Source organism: Balaenoptera borealis, assembly GCF_965194805.1.
Source record: "Balaenoptera borealis genome assembly, chromosome: 19".
In the NCBI taxonomy this organism is placed as follows: domain Eukaryota; kingdom Metazoa; phylum Chordata; class Mammalia; order Artiodactyla; family Balaenopteridae; genus Balaenoptera; species Balaenoptera borealis.
In genome coordinates, this window is record NC_138878.1 from 31,039,002 (window position 1) to 31,057,531 (window position 18,530).

Genomic DNA, 18,530 nt, shown 5'->3' on the forward strand with positions numbered 1-18,530 from the left:
GAAAAACTTCTTCTCCAAAGAACACAAGATACCTGTCATTTTGGACTCTGCTTTAAGCAACTCCAATCTATAAAAAAACTTCGTTTTAGAACACTTACTTCCCAAACTGAACACAAAGACGTTCAGAGAACTCCAGGAGTTCTCTGAAAAAAGAGTACCTGTGGTCAACTTACTTGCAAGAAACTTGGGTTAATATAAATGAAAAATATGCACAGACATAAATAATGATACATTTTTTTAAGAGGTAAGTGAAATCATGTTCTTTACTGCAGGACTTCTTAGAGACTTTGCTTTGATGATGGGCACAATGAATGTTTATGAAAAAAACATGGTAGACAGCAGTTCCTTAATTGCAGTCAGTCCCTGCCTCTGCGTGGTGGACTAAAGAGAGCAGTCAATTCTTCACCAATCCTCCCATCAAGAAGTAGAGCCAGGGGGACATGGATAAATTATAAGTTTGGGATTAACATACACACTCCTATATAGAAAAGAAACAACCACAAGGATCTACTGTATAACACAGGGAACTATACTCAATATTCTATAACATATAAAAGGAAAGAATCTGAAAAAAATAGATATAAACGTACGTATAAGTGAATCACTTTGCTGTACACCTGAAACTAACACAACACTGTAAATCAACTGTACGTCAATTTAAAAAAAAAAGTAAAAGATTTAAAGAAACTAAAAAAAAAAAAAGAAGTGAGGTCAGATTGACGTGGTGATTTCACACTTTCCTGGGCTGGGCCTAAGCCGCGTCAGACCAGAGACCGACGTGCATGGCCAACCGGGCCGCTCTTCCCGTTCTGTCCGGGCCCCCAGACTCTCCTCCCGGCCCGTGGGTTGTGTGTAGTGTGTGGAAGGTAGGGGTGCTGCAACCAGCCAGACCCCGGGCGTCCCGCCCCCTCACGCGCGGCGTGCTCGGGGCGTCCCGCCCCCTCACGCGCGGCGTGCTCGGGGCGTCCCGCCCCCTCACGCGCGGCGTGCTCGGGGCGTCCCGCCCCCTCACGCCCGGCGTGCTCGGGGCGTCCCGCCCCCTCACGCCCGGCGTGCTCGGGGCGTCCCGCCCCCACACGCCCGGCGAGCTCGGGGCGTCCCGCCCCCTCACGCGCGGCGTGCTCGGGGCGTCCCGCCCCCTCACGCGCGGTGTGCTCGGGGCTTCCTGCCTCAGCGCTGCTTGCCCGTCGTCGCGTGAGAACGCCTCGCAGGACCTGGGCGGTGGCCACGGAGCGCTGGGGGCCCTCCCTCGAGGGCCCAAGGCCCAGCAGTGATGTCGTTTTCGGTTCCCAGCGACCTCCTCGAGTCCCACTGCGGCTGTGCTTCCGGTGAGCAGCTGTGGTGGGGTTGGGGTCGAGACGGTAAGGGAGGCACGCCTGTCCCCCTCGTGGGGCCGGGTGCCTGCTCGTCGCGGTCGTCATCACTGCGAGCGTGACGGGGGCGCGCGCGGTGCGTTCCCCCTTGGCTAGGGTGGCGCGGCGGAGGGGCGGGAGGCATGGGAGCGATGGTGGCGGGCCAGGCGGTGGGAGGGGGCCGCCACACTTCAGACGAGACCCCTCGAGAGGCAGACCGATGAGCCTGAAGGCAGCCCAGGCTTTGCCCTGGCCCTGACCACCAATGCTCATATTTTGAAAATTTTCTAAGAAAAATAAATTAAATAAAAAAAAAAAAAGTGGAGTCAGATTTCCCTATTCTTGAATCTGGAATCACCCCATGACGTGTTTCGACCAACAGAATGAGGCAGAAGTGACCCTGCTCTGAAGTTACCGTCTTTTCTACTCAGAACACTCCTTGAAACCCGGCCACCATGTGGATGAAGCTCTGGAAGGTTCGTGGAAAGGCCTATGTGGGTGAGAACCGAATCCCCAGGCTGATAGCCCCAGTCGAGCTCCCCGCCAGCACCCACTATGGCCACCTGGGTGAGGCCGCTTCGGACCTTCCAGCCATCGCCGCACCCCAGGCAACACCATGGGAAGCAGAAGAACCTTCTAGTCAGTCAACAGAATTGTGAGAAATAGTAAGTTATTGGTATTTTAAGACACTGAATTGTGGGTTGATTGTTACACCCCACAGGTGACTGAAACACTCTGCCTCTTTTTTCTTACTTTTTATCAGAACATGCTGTTCATTTCTTACACAGAATTTAGCACAGTTTGTTTATTTGTTTAGTTTTCTCCCATGCTGTGAACTCTCAGAGTGGAGGATCCATATTTATTTTGCCTGCCTGTGTATACCTCCACGTAGCACAGTGACTGGCACCTAAACTAAATTTTTGTTGAATGAATGAACATCTTTTAGAAAACAGCTTCAAAACTCTAGTCTACTTTATAAATGGAATTAGGGATTGACTAGTTACATAACAGAAGGATCTTTTGCTAAAGCAGAGATTATCAAAGGTTCCCTTAAATATTGAGCCTACATAGTACACCTAAACTAGGATTCATTGTGGAAAACCCCAAGTTACTGAAATTTTTCTAGAAACAGGAACTGGACCTAAAGGTAGTCACGTAGTACTCATATCAGAAACACGGAAGTTTGTACTCACAGGCCTTCTCTTTCATCCCTCCGCAGAGGAAACAATATTCTGAGGTTGCTGAGTGTCACTCCCAAGTATATTTTTAAATTTTTTTTTTTTTTTTTTTTTTATAGCTACTTTTATTTTTATTTATTTATTTATTTATTTTTGGCTGTGCTGGGTCTTCGGTTCGTGCGAGGGCTTTCTCTAGTTGAGGCAAGTGGGGGCCACTCTTCATCGCGGTGCGGGGACCGCTCTTCATCGCGGTGCGCGGGCCTTTCACTATCGCGGCCCCTCCCGTTGCGGGGCACAGGCCCCAGACGCGCAGGCTCAGTAGTTGTGGCTCACGGGCCCAGCTGCTCCGCGGCATGTGGGATCTTCCCAGACCAGGGCTCGAACCCGTGTCCCCTGCATTAGCAGGCAGATTCTCAACCACTGCGCCACCAGGGAAGCCCCCAAGTATATTTTTATTTTTTAGTACATAGGTTCACAAACGTAAAAATATGGAATACACACCGTATTGTGTATTACATATCTCCCATCCATTTGCATTTTACTTTACTCTTAGTTTTTGAAATTTATTCACCTTAATATAGGTGTATCTAATTTGTTCATTTTGACTGTGGTGAAGTATTCCATTTTATGACTAAACATCGGTCTCTTTGTTCACTTTCCTACTGATGGATAATCGGTTCTTTCTTATGTTTACTATGGTAAACCAGGCTGTGATGAACATATTTGCACATGTCTCTGTGCATGGTAAGAGTTTATTGTTGCCCTTTTTCAGCTGAGGAGACTGATGCTCAGAGCACTCTAGGGAACTTACCTGATGTCAGAGAGTTAGTCAGGTTAGGGCCAGAATTCAGATTCAGCCTATGTTCTGTCCTTTGCTGCATTTAGCCTCCCCCGAAGGCCAAAGGGTTCTCAGACAAAGGGTATACTGCTTGGAGGGGGATCTGAGGAAGGGAGCTTCATGGGTGCCTCATTGGATTGGCCTGAGATTTACTTTTCAGTTTCCTGATGCTGATCACTAAGCAAAGACATGACATGGAACCCAGTGGTGTGGAGGTGGTACAGGATTGACGACCATAAATTACAAGTCATGGGGTCAGGGCGAAGCTTTGCCACTTCTGGGCTGTAGAACTTAGGGCCTGTGGCTTGGCTTTTCTGATGAGCTAAATGTGGGTCCTTGTTTCTTAGTCTTAAGAAGAGGGGCTTAAAGAAAGTGATTGCATTTGCTGAAAATGGACTAGGCCTTGGGGTCTGGAATGTGAGAGAGGTGGGGTGGTGAGTTAAGACAGGGGGAGATGGGCTTCTAGGAGTGCTGAAATGCTGCGGGGAGCTTGGGCGCCTGAATGTCTCCAGAGCCTCAAGGTGGTTTCGATTCCTTTGAACTTAGGGATAAATGTTGTTTGGTGTGTGCCAGCCATCAAATGCCAACATGGTGACTTTCACACTTGTTTTTCTCCTATTATTTTCTTCAACATTCTTCAGTTTGATCCTGAAGCCCAGCTCTGCCCTCTTAGCTGGGTGTGAGAATGGTTTAGTGAGTCCCTTGGCATCTTCATTTTTCTAATTGGAGTAGACCTGACTTTGGGAGGCTCCATGTGCATCTAACACTGACAGCAGCATTGGAACATTAGACAGCCAGAGCTGGAAGGATCTCAGAGACCCTGAGCGCACTATCTTCATTTAGCAGATGAAAGTCTAAGGACTAGGGAGAGAGAAAGAGACTCACTAAGGATCTCACAGCCACTGAATGGAATACAAAGAATCAGAACCAGGTACACCAAACCCTGCCCGTGTTCTTTTTTCTTTTTGTGATGGACTCCTTGCCGTGTAGGAACTGTCCAACATGGCCCTTCATGCAGAGCTGGCTGTTTGTGGCTTTGCCTGTGAGCAGTTCTTTGGTGTCTTCCTGGGCAGGGTGGGGTCAGTTAGAGTCAGATTGTGTCCTGAATGCCCCTCTGAGGTCTTGCCAAGGGAGAAAGAGGTTTCTTAGCTACAGTTTCTTCCATCCCATTGTCCAGTCCCACAGCCTGGTTAGCAAGGGAGAGTTGTTTACATGAGTTAGGAATATCAAAGCACTCACTTTGGCCAGCCCTTTCCTCCTACCAGGGATACCAACAGTTAGCAATGCCTACTTGGAAGACTGTGTTGAAAATTTTTCAGAGACTGAAGTAGATACGTGATCCATTATTGTTGTCTGCCATGAGCATGGAGATGGAGAATGGTAGCATACATGGCATGTGTTTACGTTCCTGCCTTCCTCCTTGTCTGATGTCAGCATTGTCTCCAGGGCTCTCGTTAAGAGTCTTGGTCGTGCAAAAGTGGGCATGTGAAACTTTGTGGTGGTTGTTACAAGAGCCACCACTCTAGTAAGGAATGTTTCTATCAATTTCTGGGTGCACACCAAACAAGCTGTGCAACCCTCCTGCCTTTTTCCTCCCCCAAGTAGAGCAGCTTATGCAGTTCCAGGCTACCGAGATCTTGACTAATTGTCATCCCTTGCAAGCAGACCTTCACTGAACCTTAGAAGCAGAAAAATTCAGAAACAAAAGCAAGAAATAAAAGAGCTGTCAGAAAGAGTCTACATAGAACCCTGAAGTTGTGCTTTCATAACTGAATAAGTAACTCCTTGACCAATAATTTGTTTGCAAGCTGTTGATTAGCAGCATAATTAATTTCTGCAGATTATAAATAACAGAGCACAAAGTGGCATTCCCAGTAGAGCCAATGAAAAATTACCTAAACCATTTTAAAAACCAAAAATAGTTCACAGTGTGACAGATTTAAACAGGCTCTAGAATCTGGGTGGTGCCATTTTCTTTTTCCTCTGGTTTAAAAAGAAAGGAAAAAAAAAAAAAAAAAAGAAAAAACATCCCCAGAAAACTCAACAGCTATGAGTTTGTATCTGAAGTCAGAAATTTATTGGCAAAAAGCAGAGTTTCATTAATCACTCTGTTCTCTCTTATGCCTGGCATGTCAAGAAGGAAAAAAAAAAATCTCTATTTATCTCTGCTTCAAACAAACAGCCGCATAAGTGGATTATTCCCAACAGAAAGATTTTCCCTATACTCTAATCTCAGAGCAATCATTCACTACTCTAAATGAGCAGTTACTTAAAATGTTAAGAAGGGATGCTAATTAGCTGAAGGAAAACCCTGCCAAGTATTTAATTTTCAGAAAATAAAATGCAGATAAGAAAGGTCTCTCACCTTTTGCAACCTGAAGCCATTGTTTTATATCTCATCTCTTGCCTGAGTGCCTCCCTAGTTTTAGGATCTCTGCTGTGGGATGCTGGCTGAGTGGTAGCAAATGATCTCTAGGTTCAGGAAATTGAGGGTAAGAGGATTCTTGAATTTTGAGGAGAAAGAGCCTTAACTTTATTTATAACCTGGAATCTTTTCCAAGAAGATTTAAGTAATTTACCTAAAGACAAAAAAAGTGAAAAAAAGAGTCTATGAAAGACCACGGTGGATAAATGCTGGAAGGAAATAGACCTGAGAGGAATGAAGTAGATATTCCAATTATAACAGTAGATGTTGCAATTTGGCACCATCTAGCTCTGAGCTTCCCAGTAGCTGAGGTAAGGAGGACAACATGGTGCTAAAGGGCTCATGTTATCTGAGAGGAAAACAGGTGAGAAACCAGGAGCATGGACTATACGCCATGGAATTGGTGGTTAAGACGTGGGCTTTAGAACTGGAAGAAAATGGGTTCCACTCATCTCTTCATATACAAACTTTGTGATCTGGGCAAGCTATTTAATCTCCCTGTGTCCCAGGATTCTTCTTTATTTTAAAAAAAACTTTTCATTTTGAAATAATTTTAGACCCATAAGAAGTTGTAAGAATAGTTCAGAGAGTTCACTTGCACTGTTCACCCAACTTCCCCCAGTGACAGTATCTTAGCTTCGAAACAACATGATCAATACCAGGAAGTTGACATTGATACAATACTATCGACCAAACTACAGGCCATTCAGATTTCACCATTCCCAGGTTTGGCTTAAAAAAAAAAAGGGAAACATTGGGAATTCTCTGGCGGTTCAGTGGTTAGGTCTCTGCACTTTCGTTGACGAGGGCACAGGTTCGGTCCCTGGGTGGGGAACTAAGATCCCACAAGCTGCACAGTGTGGCTAAAAAAAAAAAAAAAGTAAAAAAAGGGGAAACGACAGCAACAATAATAGTAACACCTAGCCATAGGGTTTTTATAAAGACTACACAGCATAACACATGTGACTCACTTAACGTATAATTGACCACGTAATATGCACTCAATGAAAGGTAGCCCCTACCTTCCTCCTCATTAATATATGAGTTAATGAGAAGGTCATTAGCCACAGCAGCTGCATGGTGTTTCCTAGACACAAAATGTGTCTAATCTTTTATCAGCCCAGACTTCCAGTGGGAAGAGATATATTTGGTCAGGTATTACAGGGCTTAGACTGGAAAGAGGGTCCATTTAAGAATGAGGAAATGCCGACTGGCACATTTAATCAGGGTTCTGGTGATAAAACAGAAAGAATCGAAGCATCCTCATTTCTGTTTCAGACAGTAGTTTATTTTCTGCTTCCCCAGCCACCCAGAAAGTAAGAGCTCCTTTCTCATCCCGCTGTTATAAAAAGAACAAAATGCCTAATTATAGATAGTGCTTTTCTAAGATCTGAGCCAATGCTGCAGAGGAACCGGGTATGAGTTTGCAGTTTTATTGTTGCCTCTTGCGTGTGTTTGAACATTTCTGCAGACGCTTGTGCTATTCTATTCAATTCCATTTGACATAGCTAAGCTCTTATTATATATGTGCATTTCGTGGTGCTTGCTAGGCACTATGTGAAGCACAGGATGAAAAAGAGATGACTTTTACCTCCAAGGAGCTTATAATCTAGTGAGGATGTGACAAGGGGACACACACTAATACTATTTCCTGTTGAATTTGTGTATTGCCAGTTATTTTACTCAACTCTTGAGTAATACTGTCCCAGACACAGTAAAGTGATTACGAAAGGAATATCTGCTCTAGAAGGTATTTCCCTGACGCTTCTAATGTTATTGGAGAAAAAAGGAAAAATTGATTCATCTAGTAAATATTTATTGAGTACATACTATGTGCTAGGTAATTGTCTTTGTGTTGGGGGTTCAGCGATGAACACAAGAGACAGAATTCCTGTTCTAATGGATTTTATCTTCCAACAGGGGAGGAATATGGAAATTGTGTAAACGAATGAAGAAAACAAATTGAAGAGTAACTGGTGGGGGTAGGATGCGACTAGAAAACAATGAAACCTGTTCTGCAGAGACAGTATTTTATTTGACACTTGTAAAATGGGGAGGATCTAATGTGACATTGTTGGGGAAATAAGAAAACATGGCAGATGGAGGGACTAGCCAATGCAAAGACCCAAATGCAATCCTATGTAATATGAGACAGTGTGATTAAAAGATCTTAGTACAGTGTAGGTGTTCAGAAGGTCAGAGACAAAGGATGGTCTTTAGGTAGTGAGAGTGAGCTTCCCAGAAGAAGGAGATATGTAACTTGACTCTGAAGATGAAATTTTTTTATAGATGGACAAGGGATGGCCTTTCCCTGGGAAATGGAAAGAACAAAAGCCCTCTGTAAGGGGTCTCATTTGGGAGAGTGTGAGAATGGGTTAAAAGAGGGGTGAGGTTGATTGTGGGGACTGCAGAGATAGTAATCCTCTATTAATGAGATAGGCTGGGATCTGGGACCTTGTGCTGCAGTGCTTGCACCTGGACAAACATCTCCCCGAGCAACAAAATACAGAAACTATAAGGGACTAAAGATCACTGCATGCGTGTGCAGTTGGGGCAAATTCTGGACAAAAGATACAAAAAAAGACCAAAAAACCCAACTGCAACTTCTGAAGAGCTAGGAGCAACAGCAGGGGGTCAGGAGCAAAAGCAGGGATACTGTGCATGCCTCTTGCACTCAGCCAAAGGGTGGGCAATACACCTAAGCCACCCCTCCGGCCTGACCCCTGGACTCAGCCCTACGCTCACCCCATATAAGGAACCAGCTCCTTCCTACCCCCCCACCCCACGCCTCAGGGAGCGAGCAGGGGAACCTGTTGTTCTCCCTCCCCGCTGCTGCAGCAGGGGCCTCAGTAAAGCCTTGTCTGGCCTATAGTCAATTTCTATTGATTGGGGAAGGCCAAGAACCCTAGTTGGTATCATTATCATTATTATTATTACTCACATTATTAAAATATTTAATAACATTAAATATTTATTAAAAGTTTACTATGTGCCAAGGATGGTGATATTTTATCTTCTATTTCATTATTATTCACATTCAGTTTTACAGTTGAAGAAACTGAGGCTCAGAGAAGTTAAGTAACTTGCCCAAAGTCGCATAATTGAGTGACAGAGGCAGGGCACAAACCCATGTCTGTCAGACTGCAAAGTTGGCGCCGCATTATATGAAAATGTAGTTTTTGAATATGTGCTGTTGAATGTGTTTCCCCAAATCTTTTTCTCTGAAATCCCAGAGGATTTGACAAATGCTAACTAAATTCTATGGAACAGTGAAGTAGTGTCTCAATAGTTAGATAACTTTAACAGCATCCTCACTGGCAAAGATGTCATCCTATGTCTTTACCATAATCTTGCCCAGTGGCAGCAGTGGTGATGGTGGTAGTGTGTGTGTTGGGGAGGGCCTGAGTTTTTCATATTTTAACTTGGCTCATTTCGTGAAAAAAGGGTAACACTTGGCTGTGGTGGGAAAGCACAGTGCTTCCCATGTGGGAATACAGCATGTGGTTCTGGAGCAAGTATTTTTCTGTGCCAAGCAAACTGGTTCTTGTACATATTAAGGACACAGCTGAGATTGTCGCCTGATAAGGCACGGCAGCTGCCTTTAAGAGTGCCATGCTTTCTGGGCATAGGTCCAGAGTCATAATGCTAAGGTGAAAATGTTTGATTAGAGCATAGGGGTAATGATAGCAAGGTCGTGGCTTTCATCACACTGCACCCATGACCTAGTTAACATTGCTCAGCCCACTGCCACAGTTGGAGCTGTCATCTTAGTACTCTGTCTTATATACCTGTGCCGTTGTCCATAAAGGACATCGATCAAGAGAGTAACTGATACAGTACACTCACAAGGCCTGAGTTGTGTTCTAAGATGATATGTGCAGAGCAGCAAGCGCGATGCCTCAATTAACATGGCACAAACACACTCAATAAATTGAATTTCTTTTCCTTTTCCAATCCTCTCTGCCTCATTCTCTTTGGCTCTGATGCTTACTTCATTTGTGCTACCAGAAAACTCATTTCCCCCTCTGAACTTCTCCTTTATTATCTCTAGATAAAGGTTGGTCAGGGATGGCAAATCGTGTTAATCTCATGTATCAATGTGGATCCTTTTTTTTTTTTAATTTGAATTTTTGATATTTTATTTTTTTATACAGCAGGTTCTTATTAGTTATCCATTTTATACATGTTAGTGTATATATGTCAATCCCAGTCTCCCAATTCATCACACCACCACTCCATCACCCCCCTGCCGCTTTCCCCCTTGGTGTCCATACGTTTGTTCTCTACACCTGTGTCTCAACTTCTGCCCTGCAAACTGGTTCATCTGTACCATTTTTCTAGGTTCCACATATATGCGTTAATATATGATATTTGTTTTTCTCTTTCTGACTTACTTGATTCCGTATGACAGTCTCTAGATCCATCCACGTCTCTACAAATGACCCAGTTTTGTTCCTTTTTATGGCTGAGTAATACTCCATTGTATATATGTACCACAACTTCTTTATCCATTTGTCTGTCAGTGGGCATTTAGGTTGCTTCCATGACCTGGCTATTGTAAATAGTGCTGCAATGAACATTGGGGTGCATGTGTCTTTTTGAATTATGATTTTCTCTGGGTATATGCCCAGTAGTGGGATTGCTGGGTCATATGGTAATTCTATTTTTAGTTTTTTAAGGAACCTCCATACTGTTCTCCATAGCAGCTGTATCAATTTACATTCCCACTAATGGGATTTCTATCCTGTTGCGTTGATCTGTATTTCTGTTTTTGTGCCAGTACTATATTGTCTTGATTACTGTAGCTTTGTAGTATAGTCTGAAGTCAGGGAGTCTGATTCCTCCAGCTCCGTTTTTTTCCCTCAGGACTCCTTTGGCTATTTGGGATCTTTTGTGTCTCCATACAAATTTTAAGAGTTTTTGTTCTAGTTCTGTAAAAAATGTCATTGGTAATTTGATAGGGATTGTGTTGAACCTGTAGATTGCTTTGGGTAGTATAGTCATTTTCACAATATTGATTCTTCCTATCTAAGAACACGGTATATCACTCCATCTGTTTGTATCCTCTTTAGTTTCTTTCATCAGTGTCTTCCAGTTTTCTGCATACAGGTCTTTTGTCTCCCTAGGTAGGTTTATTCCTAGGTATTTTGTTCTTTTTGTTGCAATGGTAAATGGGAGTGTTTCCTTAATTTCTCTTTCAGATTTTTCATCATTAGTGTATAGGAATGCAAGAGATTTCTGTGCATTAATTTTATATCCTGCAACTTTACCAAATTCATTGATTAGCTCTAGTAGTTTTCTGGTGGCATCTTTAGGATTCTCTATGTATAGTATCATGTCATCTGCAAATAGTGACAGTTTTACTTTTTCTTTTCCAATTTGTATTCCTCTTCTTTCTTTTTCTTCTCTGATTGCCATGGCTAGGACTGCTAAAACTATGTTGAATAATAGTGGCGAGAGTGGACAACCTTGTCTTATTCCTGATCTTAGAGGAAATGCTTTCAGTTTTTCACCATTAAGAATGATGTTTGCTGTGGGTTTGTCATATATGGCCTGTATTATGTTGAGGTAGGTTCCCTCTGTGCCCACTTTCTGGAGTGTTTTTATCATAAATGGGTGTTGAATTTTATCAAAAGCTTTTTCTGCATCTATTGAGATGATCATATGGTTTTTATTCTTCAGTTTGTTAATATGGTGTATGGCATTGATTTGCATATATTGAAGAATCCTTGCATCCCTGGGATAAATCCCACTTGATCATGAGGTATGATCCTTTTAATGTGTTGTTGGATTGTTTGCTCGTATTTTGTTGAGGATTTTTGCATTTGTGTTCACCAGTGATACTGGTCTGTAATTTCCTTTTTGTATTATCTTTATCTGGTTTTGGTATCAGGGTGATGGTGGCCTCATAGAATGAGGTTGGGAGTGTTCCTTCCTCTGCAGTTTTTTGGTAGAGTTTGAGAAGGATAAGTGTTAGCTCTTCTGTAAATGTTTGATAGAATTCACCTGTGAAGCCATCTGGTCCTGGACTTTTGTTTGTTGGAAGATTTTTAGTCACAGTTTCAATTTCTTTACTTGTGATTGGTCTGTTCCTATATTCTATTTCTTCCTGGTTCAGTCTTGGAAGGTCATACCTTTCTAAGAATTTGTCCATTTCTTCCAGGTTGTCCATTTTATTGGCATAGAGTTGCTGTAGTAGTCTCTTACGATGCTTTGTATTTCTGTGGTGTCTGTTGTAACTTCTCCTTTTTCATTTCTAATTTTATTGATTTGAGTCCTCTTCCTCTTTTTCTTGATGAGTCTGGCTAATAGTTTATCAATTTTGTTTATCTTCTCAAAGAACCAGCTTTTAGTTTTATTGATCTTTGCTATTGTTTTCTTTGTTTCTATTTCATTTATTTCTGCTCTAATCTTTACGATTTCTTTCCTTCTGCTAACTTTGGGTTTTGTTTGTTCTTCTTTCTCTAGTTCCTTTAGGTTTAAGGTTAGATTGTTTAATTGAGATTTTTCTTGTTTCTTGAGGTAGGCTTGTATTGCTCTAAACTTCCCTCTTAGAACTGCTTTTGCTGTATCCCATAGGTTTTGTATTGTCGTGTTTTCATTGTCATCTGTCTCTAGGTATTTTTTGATTTCCTCTTTGATTTCTTCAGTGATCTCTTGGTTATTTAGTAACGTATTGTTTAGCCTCCATGTGTTTGTGTTTTTTACATTTTTTTCCCCTGTAATTGATTTCTGATCTCATAGCACTGTGGTCAGAAAAGATGCTTGATATGATTTCAATTTTCTTAAATTTACTGAGGCTTGATTTGTGACCCAAGATGTGGTCTATCCTGGAGAATGTTCCATGTGCACTTGAGAAGAAAGTGTAATCTGCTGTTTTTGGATGGAATGTCCTATAAATATCAATTAAATCTATCTGGTCCATTGTGTCATTTAAAGGTTGTGTTTCCTTATTAATTTTCTGTTTGGATGATCTGTCCATTGTTGTAAGTGAGGTGTTAAAGTCACCCACTATTATTGTGTTACTGTCAATTTCCTCTTTTATAGCTGTTAGCAGTTGCCTTATGTATTGAGGTGCTCCTGTGTTGGGTGCATATATATTTATAATTGTTATATCTTCTTCTTGGATTGATCCATTGATCATTATGTAGTGTCCTTCCTTGTCTCTTGTAACATACTTTATTTTAAAGTCCATTTTATCTGAGTATTGCTACTCCATCTTTCTTTAGATTTCCACTTGCATGGAATATCTTTTACCATTCCCTCACTTTCAGTCTGTATGTGTTCCTAGGTCTGAAGTGGGTCTCTTGTAGACAGCATACATATGGGTCTTGTTTTTGTATCCATTCAGCGAACCTGTGTCTTTTGGTTGGAGCATTTAATCCATTCACGTTTAAGGTAATTATCGATATGTATATTTCTGTTACCATTTTCTTAATTGTTATGGGTTTGTTTTTCTATGTCCTTTTCTTCCCTTGTGTTTCCCACTTAGAGAAGTTCCTTTAGCATTTGTTTTAGAGCTGGTGTGGTGGTGCTGAATTCTCTTAGCTTTTGCTTATCTGTAAAGCTTTTGATTTCTCCATCTAATCTGAGTGAGATCCTTGCCAGGTAGAGTAATCTTTGTTGTAGGTTCTTCCCTTTCATCACTTTAAATATATCATGCCACTCTCTTCTGACTTGTAGAGTTTCTGCTGAGAAATCAGCTGTTAACCTTTTGGGAGTTCCCTTGTATGTTATTTGTCATTTTTCCCTTGCTGCTTTCAATAATTTTTCTTTGTCTTTAATTTTTGCCAGTTTGATTACGATGTGTCTCAGCGTGTTTCTCCTTGGGTTTATCCTGTATGGGACTCGCTGTGCTTCCTCGACTTGGGTGGCTATTTCCTTTCCCATGTTCGGGCAGTTTTTGACTATAATCTCTTCAAATATTTTCTTGGGTCCTTTCTCTCTCTCTTTTCCTTCTGGGACCCCTATAATGTGAATGGTGTTGCGTTTAATGTTGTCCCAGAAGTCTCTTAGGCTGTCTTCATTTCTTTTCATTCTTTTTTCTTTAGTCTTGTCCGCAGCAGTGAATTCCACCATTCTGTCTTCCAGGTCACTTATCTGTTCTTCTGCCTCAGTTATTCTGCTATTGATTCCTTCTAGTGTATTTTTCATTTCAGTTATTGTATTGTTCATCTCTGTTTGTTCTATAATTCTTCTAGGTCTTTGTTAAACATTTCTTGCATCTTCTTGATCTTTACCTCCATTCTTATCCTGACGTCCTGGATCATCTTCACTATCATTATTCTGAATTCTTTTTCTGGAAGGTTTCATATCTCCACTTCATTTAGTTGTTTTTCTGGGGTTTTATCTTGTTCCTTCATCTGGTACATAGCCCTCTGCCTTTTCATATTGTCTATCTTTCTGTGAATGTGGTGTTTGTTTCACAGGCTGCAGGATTTTAGTTCTTCCTGCTTCTGCTGTCTGCCCTCTGGTCGTGGATCCATTTTTAAGGAGCACTGAATGAAGGAGAATTTTGCAGCTATATTCTCAAAGTAAAAGAGTTTTGTGATTGATTGGTGATGTCTGCCAAGGATGTAGGAAGAGTGTGTACATGAACATGCTATGTATTGACCTGGTTGGTTTCTATGTTTCTGCCGTAGTTAATGTTTTCTGATTATGTCTAAACAACTCATCATACATGCAGGAAACCAATATAAACTGCCCTTTTGGGGTGGATCAGTAGGGTCACCTTTATATTTAAGAGTAGCACATTGTTATGGCAGTTTGAACAATTCAAGAGCAATGCAAGGCTTGGCAGCCGTGGGAAGGAGTGGGCCAGGCTCTCACTGCAAACCCTTTTCTCCTGTGACTCTGGTTTTCTTGCCAGCTGTGCGGACCACAAAGGCACTCTACGTTTTAGGTCTGCTATGAGTGAAGATCTGGGCCTCTGCATGGTGTGGGTGATGAGACACCCCTGCTCTGGTTAAAAGTGGTGAACAGCATGGGAGGCACAGAAAAGGTGGGTGAAGGGTGACCTTTATCAGGCTCTGATTCATTCCCACCCTTGACTCTAAGCCTGGGCAGCACAGCCGTGCCTTGACTTATAATTATTTAAAGCTACAGCCTCTTCTTTCCTCTTCATCATTTTCAGTTCACACTTTGCATTATGTTGTCCTATTTGGATTGAACAAAACTTTCTCTTCTCCACCGGGCATTTTGGGCGTTCCAAATTCTTCTCAGGTATGCTGTGAGGGGAGTTACAGACCTCTGAGCAAATCAACCATCTTTTTCATTGTTCTCCATGCCATGTTTCATTGTCTGAGGGTGAAAGTTTGGAATCATAAAGATCTTCTTAACCATTTATTTGTCATGTGTATATTCGTGTCATATATATATCACATATATGTTATATATATGTTTTGCAGATGTTCTTTAAAAATATCTTGTGATTTTGTAGATTGCATCTTGTACATCATCAAATTGATAATAAAAAGACAAATAACTCAGAGTTCTTTAGAGAAGAGAGAATCCAAATGGATAAGAAGCATATGAAAAGATGCTTAACCTCACTGCTAATCAACAGTGTTTCTAATTAAAGATATAATGCAGACATTTCAAGTGCATTATCACCTTGTGCTGGTGATGTGCCAAGGAGAAGGAGGCACTCCCACATTGCTGATGGAGATGGAAATTGTTGCAGCCTGTTGGAAGGCAGTCTGGCAACATCCCTTAAAAGTGAAACACGTAGATATTTTGACCCTGCAGTACCATTCCTGGGAATCTGGCTGCTAAAAAAAAAAAAGAAAGAAAAAAAAGAAAAGACCAGTATACAATATTGTCTTTATTCCAGCATAATTTGTAGTGGGGTGAAGAAGAAGAGAAAAAGAAAATGAAATAAACTAAATATCAAGTAACGAAGGAATGGCTGAATGAAATGTGGCTTATTCATCCACAGTATGTGGATTGTAATCAATAAAAATAATGACTTAAATCTGTATCATTTAACTTGGATGGATTTCCTTAATGTATTGTTAAGTGAGAAAAGCTAGATGCAGAGGTAGGTATACAGTATGATACCATTTTTATAATAGCAAGAAACAATAATATAATTCTAAATACATATATTAATGCATATATGTATTTGATCAAGAAACAACGTATGGAAGCAAAAACACTAGGCCTTTAACGTTAGTTGCTGCGAGGTGGGACAGAGGAATAAAAAGTGGGGAGAGAAGAAACGGAAAGGGGGATGTAAACAAAATTAAATTGCAGGATAAAAAGAAAAATGTTTATATTAAAATGGTATATTTAATATGATCTCGTTTATGAAAAACTATGTGTTTTTTCTTGCTTAGTGATGTATGAAAGCATGGTCATAAAAATGTTAACTGAGATAATTTGTGGTGGGATTTCAGGTGATGTTTACATTTTCTTTGTGCTTCTTGATTTTTTTTTTTTCCATGATGTGGTCAAATAATGTCATCAGAATTGATCTCTCTTTCTCCATCTGTGAATGCTGCCTTCTATTGGTTTTGTTCTGTTTCTTTTCAAGTGATACTAATATGGCAAGAAGTCCAGAATATATTCTGTCATGTCAGGGAGCCCAGTGCAAGAGCATCTGGTATGTAATAGTTCCAACAAAAAGTTCATACTCTCATTGGTCCTGCTTTGCATCACAATCTACTCCTGAACCAATCACTGTTCCCAGGGCCAATGTTGATTGGCCAGTTTTGGGTTACATGCCAAAATATCCTGGACTGAGAGTGGGAGAAGGCAGTTTCCTAAAGGAAACTCTATGTACTCTTACCAGAATATGGGTAAATTACAGGGAGTTATTATCAGAATATGTCCATTCTAAAGGGGGAGGGGGAAAGAGTTGAACAACAGTATCAAGTACAATGATGAGGAAAATAAATAACTGTTAGAGATTATAACAGGACCACCTAAAATTTGGCTAAGTGCAAAGGAGAGGAGGTAAGCTTTTCCAGAGAAAGAGACAGTTAAGCTAAAATCTTCTATTTGAATGTTTATCTTTCTCCATATATTGATCAGAGATTTAGTTGCACACAACTGATCAACTCTGATATATGGTACAGAGTAGTTTATTTAAGGTCTAGGAGAGTTGGGGAATCAAGCTTGGATGCTACATACTGGGAGAAATGCTCTACCCTATCACGCTGGAACCATGCTTTCTGCCACTGGCCTAGGCTCCACACCCATGAAGCTAGGGAATGAACATAGGAAACATGGACACAACAACCACAGAAGAAAGAAACGCTTGCAGTATGTGTGCCAGAAGAGTCAGGTGGCCTCAGCCTTGTGATATTTGCTTCATCTTTCTAATTTCAAACAGGTCAGCTTGATGAAGGGAGGCTACTTGCAGAACCATAGGTGCAAGAGAGTCTGGGAAATGCTATCTTTAGCTTTGTAGCTCCTACTGTGAAGAAGACATATAAGGAGTTTGGCATAGTTAGAATTTAAAAATTCTTTCCTCTGCATCCCAGTTCCCATTCCCTTGTTGGAGTTTGTCTGCCGGGTCATTCATTTCTAGGGGTTTGAACCTTGGTATTACCAATTTGGTGTTTCTGTCATCTCTCATTAAGTTTTATCACTGGAAATGGTAGTACTACGAAACTTTGTGTTCCCCTCTTGGATTCTCTTTCTCCTTCATAGTAGGGTTTGATCATCTTAGCCAACACTTTCTTCTGAGGAACATGAAGTGGCCAACAGGAAGTCTCAACTTCATATTCAGTGGAATAGGTGTGTCCTTTGTGGGAGAAAATATTTCCCCCTGAAGTATCAAGACCCCTACGTCAGCATTATGGAAATAAAAAGGAAATACTGTTTTTCAGGTTATTAGTTGTGCTGAGAGGAGCCACTCACCCTCCCATCCATGTTTCTTTCTCCCTTCTCTTCTGGCTATGAAAGAAATGGCACCATAATGTTGGTCTCTTGTTTGTTCAGAGCATACGTTACATGCTATAGGACAGTTACCTGGTCTCTCAAGATATTATCTCCAACAGGTGATAGTTTAGTAGGTCACTCCATCATTCTGTAAGACCAGCTACTATGGGTAATGTACATGGAAATACAAATAAACCCTCATGAACATTAGACACTGCCTTACTACTTTTGTTGTAAAATAATGAGACAATGTTGTGTGAGATACCACGATTGTAAACAAAGCATTTAGTAATTCTATGCCTGGTGGGACTGTGGGAGACATGGTGAACAAGGAATACAAAACCATACAGAGAATAAGTGTCTATTCCAGTAAGAACAAATTTCTGTCCCTTCATGAAGAAAGGGTTCCAATGAAATCAATTGCCACCAGATAGCAGTCTGGTCCTCAGAAAATGATGCAGTATTCGAAACTCTGGTGCACTGATTGGTGGTGATAGCCAGAATTAATCTTGTTATTGAACCTGTGCATTACCTCTTTCCTTGCCTCTGTGACCACATTGTCCATGAACCCATTCATTAGAGTGTCTGGAAAAAGGTTGACAGACATCCACAAGGATATGATTTGCAACATGATTATTGAGAACTTTCTACACAATGGGGTTCTTTTCTGAGCACTCACATGGGACAAAAGAACTCTCATATTCTGAGCGCATTTAGAATCACCCAACCTTCATTAAAACCTCCTTGTTACCATTCCTCTAATCTTATTATTTCCAAATGCCTAGACCTTGCATCATGAGACTGACTGCTTAAAATTCTACCTACTAGAAAACTCTCCCTTTCTTCATTGT

At 41.3% G+C, this 18,530-nt stretch overlaps 1 long non-coding RNA gene across 2 annotated transcripts in view; it reads left to right on the forward strand.

Annotated features, from left to right (window-relative positions):
• Positions 1-1,189: 1,189 nt before the first annotated feature.
• LOC309616276 overlaps positions 1,190-18,530 on the forward strand; it is a 53,776-nt gene continuing 36,435 nt past the window's right edge. The window contains exons 1-3 of one of the 2 annotated variants that reach the window (XR_014237406.1): positions 1,190-1,328; positions 1,735-2,017; positions 4,212-4,299. This is a non-coding gene — a long non-coding RNA (uncharacterized lncRNA). Of the gene's footprint in view, positions 2,018-4,211; positions 4,300-18,530 lie in introns of both variants that reach the window. The other variant, XR_014237405.1, reaches the window with a different exon arrangement.